At 44.9% G+C, this 12,296-nt stretch overlaps 1 long non-coding RNA gene across 1 annotated transcript in view; it reads left to right on the plus strand.

The window, feature by feature from the left end:
* The window catches only part of LOC119087619, an 83,707-nt gene that overhangs the window by 53,060 nt on the left and 18,351 nt on the right, over positions 1–12,296 (plus strand). The window lies entirely within an intron of this gene.

A 12,296-nucleotide genomic window follows, 5' to 3' on the forward strand; every position in this document is an offset into this window, starting at 1 on the left:
TGGCAAGCCCTGGACCAAGTGTGCATCTGCTCGCTCTGCAGCTGGAAGCAACTGAACGCCCCTACATGGTTGGTCAGGAGACCCAGGGCAGACGAGCATTTCCTCAGAGCAGGGAATCGCTACATAGAAAATTGCCAATGTCTGCATCTGTGAATTTACCCTGGGAGCAAAAGGGAAGGAAGAGGGTTAAAGAGAGGAAGATGAGCCGAGAGGATTAGGAAAGGTCTAAAAAAACCAAGTATTATGTGACCACGTGTGTCTCTTCAAATGAAATTATGTATCTATGTGGGTGTGTGAACATGCAAAACAAAACAAAACAAAAGTAACTCAAAAAATAAATAAACAGTATAATAAAGTGTTTTTTTTTTTTAAGTCATTAGAAGTGTAGGTGGGTTTCCAGGATTCTGTTTGTTTTGAAACAGTAACTTTTGAGAGGGACTCCATTTGCTCTTCCGCCCTGTGCTGTTCCCACAGGGTTCCCTTCCTTCTCTCCTCTCCCTCCCTTGACTGAAGTTAAATTAAATGTCTTAAGGAAAGAATCACCCAGCAGTCACTGTCACTTAGCAACAGCCTAAGTGGCTTCTGTGTTATCTGAAGGCCAAGCCAATCCCCTCTCTGTGGTGGCCTACAAATCGCCCTGCATCCCTGAGCTGACTGCACTGGTGACAGATAAGTGTCAGGCTAGGGACACTTTTTAAAGAAGCATTTCCTTGTGCCCTGGAGAGATGGCTTACCAGTCAAGAGCAGCACTTCCTGCTTTACCAGAGTTCAGGTTCCAGAACCCACACCAGGCAGCTCACAGCCGCTTGTCACTCCAGTTCCAGGGGATCTAACTTCCTCTCTGGGCCTCCTCAGACACTTCCGTATATGTGCACACACCCCACTCACACATGATTTAAAAGAGAAACCATAAATCTTTACAAACAAATCACTATGTGTTCTAGTTCTGTGCTGTTTGCTACAAATGCTCTCAATTTAATCTTGACATAAACCTCACAACATGTTTTCATGACTCACACATGTCTGTCTGTTGCCATGACGGACATTTGTTCGGAGAAGCATAGATGCCACTCAGTTGAATCCAAGTTGCCTCCTTTAGCATTGATCCGCCCAGTCTGATCGTCTCACACACACATGCACAACCTACTTCTGACTGTTAGAGGGGTGGGCTTTGGACCTAATAGCACAGACAGTCCAATAGTTTGCAGAGTATCACAAGAGGAAACATTATGCCCAAATATACTCTGGCTTTTAGGAATTTCATGTTGTAATATATACAAGAAATCAGTTTATTGTAGAAACTGAAGGTGAAAGATGAGAAGCTGGAGAGAACCTGCCAGGCCTGGAAGAGTTGAGGGAAAATGTATGAAGGAGGCACTGTGTGGCACAGAAAGGTACAGGGTGTATGAGACAGGAAACTCACGGGGGAGAGGAATCGGACTCGGGGATAAGCTACCATGTGCCCTGTGAAAGCAGGGTCCCATGGATAGTGGATAATTGGGGACACAGCTCCAGCTCTGAGGCCCTTATGCAGCCCCTGGAGGCTCTGCTCAGATGGTCCCTACTATCAGCTCAAGAAAGATGTGTCTCTCTATCTCAGGCCTTACCAGAACCTGGTTATCTGAGTGCGTCTGCAAGAATGTCTGTTTTATGGGACCTGGGAGACTCAGCACCCCACGTGCAGATGGAGAAGAGACCAGATAACTGGCTGAGCTGAGTTCAAACTCAGGCTCACATGACAGTAAAGCCCTATCCTCAAGCATGGGGACCTATGTTCCCAGGTGCAGGGACAAAGATAATAAGTCCAGAATAAACTCTCTGAGTATCCCCTGAGTGGGAGGCCTGGTGGCCACAGAAAGTCCGAAGGTCAGAGTCCAGGTACATGGGCGTGGAGAAGGAATGCTTTGCCACAACAAAGCAGAATTAACTTCACAAACCTTCCCTCTCCAGACCCTCTCAAGTTCTGAGTGTGCTCGCACAAGCAATTGCCTCTTCCGGCTATCCACACGCCAGTGAAGAGGACAGCCAGATCCTCAGCCCTGTTGTCTCTGTGCAGGGATCTCTTATGGGTCCTTGGACTAGGTACACTGAAGACACTTCTTTACCCGGTCAGCTTTTACACTGTTCCTAGTGTTGACCCTGTCAAAACCCTGCCATGACCCAGAGACCACACAGACCCAGAGAGGTGAGACAGATTTGGAAAATCCGAGATGCCCATCTGGGTATCATCAGAAAGCACTGTGACTGAGTCCAGTGGCCAAGATCAAAGCCAGCCCTGGGGCTTCTGCAAGACTCACAGGCAGCCACCTGTGTCCATCGACACTCTTCTTTTTTAGCTGCACATCCACTGCCATGTGACACACCGAGCATCTTTATTCTAAATATCCACTGCTCTGCCTGGTACTAGTGCATGTCTGTCGTCTTACCACTTGGGAAACGGAGGCAGGACGACCATCAGTTCTAGGGAACCCTGGGCAACATAATGTGCTGCGGGACAATCTTTGTACACTGTAAATGTGTATCATCCTTATTGTTAATAAAAAGCTGATTGGCAGATGGCTAGGCAGGATTTTCAGGGCAGAGCAAATGCTGGGAAGAAGGAAGGTGGAGTCAGAGGAGTCACCAGCAAGACATGGAGAGGAAACAGGAGGTAATGCCAACGTGGCAGAATCTAGATTAATAGAAATGGGCTCTTTTAAGTTAGAAGAGCTAGTTAGTAATAAGCCTGAGCTATCGGGCAAGCATTTATAATTAATATTAAGTCTCTGTGTGCTTATTTTGGAGCTAGCGGTCCTGACAGAAACTTCGTCTGCCATAATGAAACTCCAAAAAAGAAAAAAATCATATTTTCTTTAACATTTTAACATAATCAAAAACATGACATTCTAGAAAATGAAACACTGAGGATCACATGTCCAAGAGAAGGAAGCCTTAAACATACTTTTAACTATTTTATTAGTAATCTTTTGTCTGTGTTTCAACTGAAACCACAGCTCATTGCCATCAGGGCCTGCCTAGCCCACCTCGGTCCAGTGTGGCCTGATTTGGGTCTCCTGCCTATGAATCCTATTTCTACCACTGTGGTTAGGAGCCTACAGACGGATGGACGTGTGACTTAAGCCAGTTAGGTGGGCCTCACTTCCTTCTCTGGCTCCCGGGGGTAGCCAAAGCACCTGCCTTGTAGGAGTGATGCAAGGATCGGAGGAAAACCTGCAATGACAGTACTTAGCAGCAGGCCCGGCACGCAGCACCCCATCCTGAGGCCTGCCTGTTTTCTGGTCCTTCCTGAAAGCAGGCTTCTGACTTCCAGACACCATGGTTATAGTAGCCTGGGAAATGTGCTTGCTTTTGTTTTGTTTTGTTTCTTGAGACAGGGTTTCTCTGTGTAGCTTTGGAGCCTGTCCTGAAACTCACTCTCTAGCCCAGAGCTGGCCTCGAACTCACAGAGATCCACCTGGCTCTGCCTCCCGAGTCCTGGGATTAAAGGTGTGTGCCACCACTGCCCGGCGGTCAAAAGACATTTTTTTTTTTTAAAGTCAGACTTCCTCTTCTTCTTTTTTTTTTTTTTTTTTTAAAGATTTCTTTATTTATTATGTATACAGCATATATGACTGCAGGCCAGAAGAGGGCATCAGATCTCTGTTACAGATGGTTGTGAGCCACCATGTGGTTGCTGGGAATTGAACTCAGGACCTCTGGAAGAGCAGTCAGTGCTCTTAACCTCTGAGCCATCTCTCCAGCCCCGGTCAAAGACATTTTTATGACAAGGGTCTAGGGATGTTTCAAAATACTGTGTGTATCGATTCCTTCTTCACAGATTCCTCACCCAACAGCACCTCAGGGACATGTAGGCTAGACACTAACTCTGGACTCCTGGCATCCTAGGCTGGAGGCAGCTCATTCTGAGTCCAGACTGCACAGTCCATAGCATGGGACTCTGTCCCCAGGCATCCTTGGTTCTGGCCAGAGGTGTAGCTCACCTCTCAGGGGAGCCAAGGTGCCTCAGCCTGGGCACTGCACAGCCGCACACAGACATGTCCTCACAGACATTTCCAGATGGAGAACAACCCCGTCAACCCAGCTCAGCACCGGAGGTCTTGACCTTCCCTTGTTCTCAACCATTTCCTCTCTTTCTCCATGCTCTAGCAGGCTTTGCTCTACACTTCTCAGCTTGTTCACAATGCCGTTTCACCCTTCTTCTGGGAGACTAGCTGCGTTCTCCTCTCCTCCTTCCCCCCTCTCTCAGTCCCTTCTCTCTCTTTCCCACTTAAGCCTCCTTCTTCACAAACATTAATTACTCATGGACTAGCTATGGGGGCGAGAGTTACAATGGAAACAGGATCAGTGTCCTCCTGTGATTTTAGTCTGAAATAATTGTTTAAATATACCTGCAATTATGCTATTAATAAGGCACCCGTTTCTACAGAACTCCTTTGGCATTTTCTACATCTGCTTGACTTGTCAAATAAACAGCATTAGGAACATCCTGGAGAGGCAGGCCTCCAGTATCCAGTTCACATAGAGCCTGGCACTTACATAATGTGCATTCAGTAACTGCTTGTGGAATAAGTGGAGAAAGGATAAAATACTTCAGAATGTGATCTGTGCATGAACACATGACACAGTAGTTACGAGACAGAGAGCAAATCTCTTCCTCTGACCCATCCTTCTCCCACTCTACCAGTACACAAAGGGATGCCAGAAGCATGAGGTGCCAAAGGATGGGTGAATGCCAGATAGCTTAGATTCTTGGCCATGAGCTCCCCCCCCCCCCCCAGGAGAACCTGCCTGGGACTATCCTTCCATGAATTTCAAAGTTTGTAGAGCTTTAGTGCGTTTTGGGTTATGATACCAGAACACCACAGACTGGCAAGGTTCACTTTGTAATCCTCTTCGTTCTGGAGGCTAACAAGCGAAATATGAAGGCATCAGCATCTCCTGAGGGCCTGATACATCATCCCATGGTGGAAAGCAGAAGGTCAATCCCCACCACCAAGATAAGGACCTCCACCTACCCACAAAGGCAGAGGCCTGACCTAGTCACCCCACACATGTGCGGCCTCCCAACACTATTGTACTGGGGATTAAGTTTCTGACACATGAACTATAGGGGACATATTGAAGCCAGAGCTGGGAGGAATAAAGGGACAATCACTGTACCCAGCTTTGTGGCTTTGGGGCATGACAGCATTTGTCTCCTGTCACTGTGACCAAATAAGTACCATTCAGTTCATACCCACTTTCAGAGACTTTTATTCCGACTACTCCAAATATATGGGAAGCATAAAGCTATTTAAAAAAATCACTTACTCAGGGGCTGGAGAGAAGGCTCGGTGGTTATGAGCACTTGCTGCTCTTGCAGAGGACAAGCTTTCAGTTCCCAGCACCCACATAGTGGTTCACGATTGTTTGTAACTCCAGTTCCAGAGCATCTTCGTTTGGCCTCTGAAAGGACCAGGCACACGTATGGTACACATGCACACATGCAGGCAATGCATTCATACACATAAAATAAAATAAAACTTTAAAGATGTCATTTAACTAGGGGCTGGAGAAATAGGTCAGTGGTTAAGAGCACTAGCTGCTCTCCCAGAGAACCAGGGTTCAGTTCCTGTACCATGGCGACCCACAACTGCCTGTAACTCCAGTTCCAAGGGGTCTAACACCTTCTTCTGGCCTCCATGGGCATTTGCACATAGGCAGTACACATATATTCTCTCTCTCTCTCTCTCTCTCTCTCTCTCTCTCTCTCTCTCTCTCTCTCTCTCACACACACACACACACACACACACATAAAATTAATAAATCTTTAAAAAGAAAAATGAGTTATGAAAAGAAACTAATTAAAAGGGCAGTACGGCTTTATTTACTTTATTACATTTTAACTTCAAACTGCACAATGAAACAATGAAGCATTAAGGATAAAAGGAAAGTCATCAAGCTACCGTTTCAGAGGTGAGCAGAGAGGGAGCAGACCCCTTTCTTGTGACCAGACCCTTAGAAGTTGTAAGAGGTGATCAGATGTCATATAGGCAGACAATGGGCCTTGGGATGGACCTGGATTTGACCTGGTTCTGACAAGAATCTATCACACTTTGCAGTCATATGACAGTAAATTCCATGCATTTGAGCAGGGAACTCATGCCAGAACTCTAGCTTGCTCTTTTGGACAGAGCTACCCTCATTGTTACAGTGTGAGAAACACAATATCTCTAACCTTCTGGCTCAGGACACAATCAGCATGTTTCCCCTCCGTCCATGGGAGAGGGAGGCTGATAGAAGGGCCAGTGATGTCATCGTCAGTGATAGGTGCCCCGGTGAGCACATGAGAGGGGAAAAGAGATGGATGCGTAGACCACTTTGGGGCAAGCCACAGCTCATAGACCAGCATCGTATAGCTGACAGGACACTAGTGACGAGTCCAAAGACTCTGAACTGGCTCAACATCTTTGCATCCAGCTCCATGGAGGTCAGGAAACAGACCTAACTTTCTCTGTGGGCATTGCTAAGTGAGTAGCAGAGCCGCGGCTGCTCACGAAGTGCCTTCATCTGCCTCCTCCAAATCCCCATAGAAAGTGCTCGTCGTGTTCTGTCCACTCCTGACACTGAGTTGTAGAATTTTAACACTAGTGCAATTACTGCAACTTGCCCTTGGCCCACTCTGGGGCACTTCAGTGGCATTTTTCTACTTCCAAGTGCGGACATCAGAGAGATTACGCAGGCCCACGCAGCTGACAAGTGTCAGAGCAGATATGCAACCTGACTACCGGGACTCTGCTGTTGGCCACCTCCCCAGGAGCCCTGCTGTCCTCCTCCCAGCTCTCTGTGTGTGTTGTAAAGCCACTGAATCAGAAAGTCCTGTGCATGAGACGCCACAACAGCCGCCCCGCCAGCTCTGTCTACAGAACTGCTATGGTGCGGGATGCTCCCCAGAGGACAAAACAGAGACCTCAAGAGGAGCATTTCCTTCTACGGTTAATGTACCCCTGCGAATTGGTGGAAAGTGTGAGCAGTGTGCCATAGAGGTGGACAGGGAGCTCGCCTCAGAGGTCCTGGGTCATAGAGAAGAGTCTGGACTTGATCTTACCCACAGAGCTTGGTAGGTTTAAATAAAGAACTGTGGGAGCTTGAGGAATTTCATGCCCAAGGCTGGGTACAGGATGGGTTTGAGAGGGATGGGAGAGATGCTAACAGGAAGGAGGCAATAGCTGTCTGTAACGATCAATGAGAGAGATTTAAACATCACTTTCAGGGCAGGTGTGGAGGGGCAGAGCCGGGACAGCTGATGTGAGGCTGAGAAAGAGGGAAGAGCAGAGTTAGGTCTCCAGTTTCCAACTTTGATGATGGTGGTACTGGTAAACTGTGAGCAGGAAGGAAGAAAAACTGGCCACGTCACATGAGTCTTTAAACTCTCCAAGCTCACCTTTGACATACTGGTGCATACTTCCTCCAACCTCCTCAAGTCTCCACCAACAGCACCAATAACTTGAGACCAAGTGTTCAAATGCATGGACCTGTGGGGACATTCTCATCCAGAGTACCACAAGGAATTGACCCTTTAACAGAAGAATTGAAGTTTTGCTATGAATGATGGCAAGATATCAGTGACTTGCTGCATACCGTAGAGATGTTTGCATAGCCATGGTTATTGATGAACTAGTCACCATAGTGAGGACATGGAGGCCGCCTTCACGTCTGTCAACAGCTGAAAGGATGATGATATGTGGCCTTTCATGTAGCTGTAAAGAAAGATGCACTCATGAAATTTGTAGGAAAGTGGGTTCTATTTTTTTCTATTTTTCTACGTATTTTTCTCTTATATGTGGAATCTAGATTTAAAACTGAATGTACTCAGTATTCTTTCAGATATTAATGGGTATTCTGTGAAAAAGCTTTGTTGTCAAACAGCAAATCCTGGTACCTAACACATGGGTGTTCAAGGTACCGCACCAATGAAAGTTGAAAGGGGACTCTGAAAGAGGAGGAAAAGATCTTGAAGGCATGGGGGGAATGAAAACGTGATAAGATGCGCACGATGTGAAAGCAAAAGAGAAACTGTCTGGAGAGAAGAAAGGGACTAGCAATAGGGAGGAAGTGGGGAAAGAGACGAATAAGAACAAATTATATTGATTCAGACTTGTGAAAATGCCATAATAAAATTATATTGTACACAAATTAATTAATTTAAAGGGCTAAAAATGGCTCAGTAGTTAGTTAAGAGCACTTGCTGCTCTTCCAGAGAACTCAGGCTCAGATTCCTAGCAGCGACGTAAGTGGCTCACAATTGCCTGGAACTCCAGCTCTAGGGGATCTGAGACTTTCTTCTGGATTCCATGCAATGGCATACACTCACACAGACACACACAAGTTAATTTTTTAATTAGTTTTTTTTTTTTAATAAAAATACAGTGACTTAGCAAAAATGTTCTCATTTGTTTCTCTTTGCCTAAAGTCCATTATGTTTCTCCAGGGCAGTTGTCCTCCACATGTCCTCCCCATGTCTTGTGGTGGAAGAAAAGAAAAATAATGGAGAGCTTCCTACAGGTTTGCAGCTTCAAATGACCCACAACACTATCTCTCAGGACACATCATGGCCTCACCCAATGGCATAGCAACAGAGAAATCTGAGGTAGCCTGTAGACCATTTGGACATTGTTGTGTTATTGAACAAGTGCTATAGTCCACGGCTACCTGTCTGAAAATCCTGTTGGGTTACACAAGGGCCCTCCCTCCCCTTGGTCTTTGCTGTGGCTTGTTGGGTATCTCTGCATTGTGAACCACACACAATGACCATAGTTTTCTCATTTTCCTCCTCCTCCTCCATTTCTTCTTTCTCCTCTTCATCCTTTCCTTCTTCTCCTTCTCCTCATTCATCATCATAATCATCATCATCTTATCTGTTCTCCAACTGCAACAATCTCTAGCGCACAGCTTTAGATCTTATTAGTTGGGGAGCCAATTAAAATTTATTAAACAAACCTCCAAAGTGTGTTTCCCTGGGACTATTCCAAGAATATTCATTCTTTCAGATATTAATAGGTATTCTGAGAAAAAGCTTTGTTGTCAAGTAAATAAATCCTGGCACCTAACATGGATTTTTACCACAGTGTGTTTTAAAGAGATATACTGTTGGAAGGGTTTCTAAAGGCTACATCTGGAAGAAGGGTGCTAAAGAGTCAAGTTAATGTCCCCAAGTCCTGTGAGTACTTTTGCCAAATAATAATGTGTCTGATGACTCCTCCTGATGGCCCGTTTGTCCTTTATCCATGTCATGTCTCCATCATTACAAAAGAAAAACATGTTCTGGCACTGGTACACTGCTCATAGTCCAGAAGCCTCTGTCCAGAAGCCTCTGTCTTATAAAAGGACTGTTGCAAACACCATCCCTGGACTGGATTCTAGTGACTGGGAAATAAAGCCTCAGCAAACAAGGGAGTTTCTAGCTCTTATCTTTTCATGAAACAGAAGAACATCCTAATGGAATTGCAGTGGACAGACCATTAAAATATGATCATGATAAATGACTGCATGATCTTTTTTTTTTACATCTCTGAAATAGACTTTCTTGATAATGTTATTAAATCCATTCCCTCCTATTTATTTATATGAACAGTTTCTCCATTCCTGTCTCTGTAAAAAAACACAAATGGGATTAGAAGGGGTGCTGCACCCTGCCACATTCCAGGAGTAAACAGTTCACTGTGGGGAAGTGTAGATGAACAGTCTTATTAAATAAGAAACACAGAGCCAAATGCAGAGTTAAAAGCCCAAGAGGTCAAAGCAGTAGCTGAGAGCTGAGACTTAAAACCCTTCTTCTTACCCTTGCTGCTGCTGCTGTCCTTCCCCTCAGCAAGAGACCTACTTCTTGTCTATCTGTCTTTTTATTGACTTTTTATTCTGCCTTCTCATTGGTTGTAAACCCAACCATATGACCTCCTTGTCACTGCCTGTCTATACAGACCTCCAGGTCTTCTACTGTTGGTATTGAGATTAAAGGCGCGTGTCTCCATGCTGGCTGTATCTTTGAACACACAGAGATCTGTCTGTCATGTGATCTGGATTAAAGGTGTGTGCCACCACTGCCTGGCTTCTGCTATGGCTTGCTATTAGCTCTGACCCCCAGGCAACTTCATTTATTAACATACAAATAAAATCATACAAATAAAATATCACTATAGGGAAGAGAAGCACTTGAGAAAAAGCCACTTGACTTATTACTTACTGCAATTCCAATAAAAAAAAATGTGCTTCCTGTGTTTAATTATTGTGCATCAGATTTAATATTTTCTGTTGTTTTAACTAATTCTATCTTACTAATAACTACAGAAAAATTTGGACACTCGTAGCCTTGAACTTATAGAGTGTATTAGTTTGCAGTGACAAATACCATGACCAAAAACAACTTAGAGAGGGAAGGGTTTAATTTGCCTACACTTCCGGGTCACAGTCCACCACTGAGGAATGTTAGGGAAGGAACGCAAGGCAGGAACTTGAAGACAGGAACCATGGAGGAAGGCTGCTTACTGGTTCACTCCCTGGCTCATGCTCTACTAGCTTTCTTGTACAGCCCAAGATTGCCTGCTTAGGGATGGTACTGCCTGCAGTGGGCTGAGTCTTTCTAAATCAATCAGCAGCCAAGAGAACACTCCACAGACACGCCCACAGGCCAACCTGTTGGAGGGAGTCAGTTCTTCAACTGAGGTGCTTCTTCTCAGACAGCTCTAGGTTGAGTCAAGTTGACAGTAGAAACTAACCAGAACACGTGTATTTTTTTCTTTCTTTCTTTCTTTTTTTTTTTTTTGTGGCTTTTGACATGGAGGGAAAGAAACTACAGCATAATGACTAATAAAAGAGTTTCAAGCATTAAAATGTTATTTATTTTGGAATATAATCCTGTTCTTTAAAAGGAATGGAGAAAAAAATGTTGAAAAGATTTACTTTAAAAAAAAAAAACTTGTTTGGGGCTGGGGTTGCAGCCCAGTGGTAGAACACTTGCCTACCATGTGCAAGGCCCAGACTTCAACCTCCATCACTGAAGGAGGGAGAAAAAAGAGCCTGGTCTTGTATTTTTCACTAGCTGGTGTTGCACTGCATGCTATCCTTCAGTAGCAAACCCCCTAGGGCTCCTTAGGAAGCACTGATTAAAGGGAGAACTTTGCTTCCAAGTGGTGACATTTGCAACAGTCAGGCAATACCATGCGCTGTTTTAACTTAGCATAAAACTTTCACGACGCTCACTTAACAATGGGCAAGAAGAATACATTTTCAAATGTTTTGGAGCATGCAGGTAAAAAATGAGACACAACTGCCTCAACATGCCATTTCATGGCTAGAGGAAATAAGTAAGGTGGAAATGGTGCTTTCACCAATAACCACTTGTTTTTACTTATTTGTTTGCATGTCCATGTGTATGTGTATGGTGTACCTGCACATATGTATGAGTGTTTGCATGGGTGTGGGCACAAGTGCATGCATGTATGTGAGCACGTATTCAGAGACCAGAGATTGATGTCAGATGGCTTCTGATTTAGCTGTAGAATTACACATGGGGGGACCATGCACATCTGGCTTTTAAAGTAGATTCTGAGGATCTGAAATCTGGTCTCTGGTTGTATAGCTAGAGCCTTTTCCATTGAGTCATTTTCCCAAGTTCCTGTGTGTGTGTGTGTGTGTGTGTGTGTGTGTGTGTGTGTGTGTGTGTTTGTCTCTTTGTTTGTCTGTCTTAAAGCTAACAATAGCATTTGGGTGGCTAAGGTAAAAGGCTTTTGAATTTGAGGCTAGCTTGGGCTATATTGTGAAACCATCTCTTAGAAGACAAGAGCTAAGCCGGGCAGCAGTGGGGTATGACTTTAATCCCAGCACTTGGGATATATATGAGGGCTGATTATATTACCCCCAGCCTAGTACATGTGCTGCATACACATACCTAGAGAAATTTTTTATCTAGATAAATGAAAGGTAAACTTCACCCCACCTCTCTTTCACTTACCCCAAGACATGGCATCCATCCATAAATAAGATCTCATCTACATGGCAAATAAGAGGATTCTATAGTCCACAATCAAACAGCCTGAAATGGAGATGCACTTGAGACAGATGGGAGGAAACAGGGTTCATGACAAAGCCAGTCCAGTGCTGTTGAGGAAGCGGAGCACTGGGACTAGGCCACGGGGGAGAAGGTAGCTTCTTGTTCCACTACTCTTGGAGACTATGTTTTCCTGGAATGAGATGCACGTGTTGCATCCCAGCAGCTCTAAAAAGCTGTACAGGGAGGAAAGACTAGCAATGAAGAATTA

The sequence above is a fragment of the Peromyscus leucopus genome, chromosome 3 (genome assembly GCF_004664715.2).
Source record: "Peromyscus leucopus breed LL Stock chromosome 3, UCI_PerLeu_2.1, whole genome shotgun sequence".
NCBI classification, from domain to species: Eukaryota; Metazoa; Chordata; class Mammalia; order Rodentia; family Cricetidae; genus Peromyscus; species Peromyscus leucopus.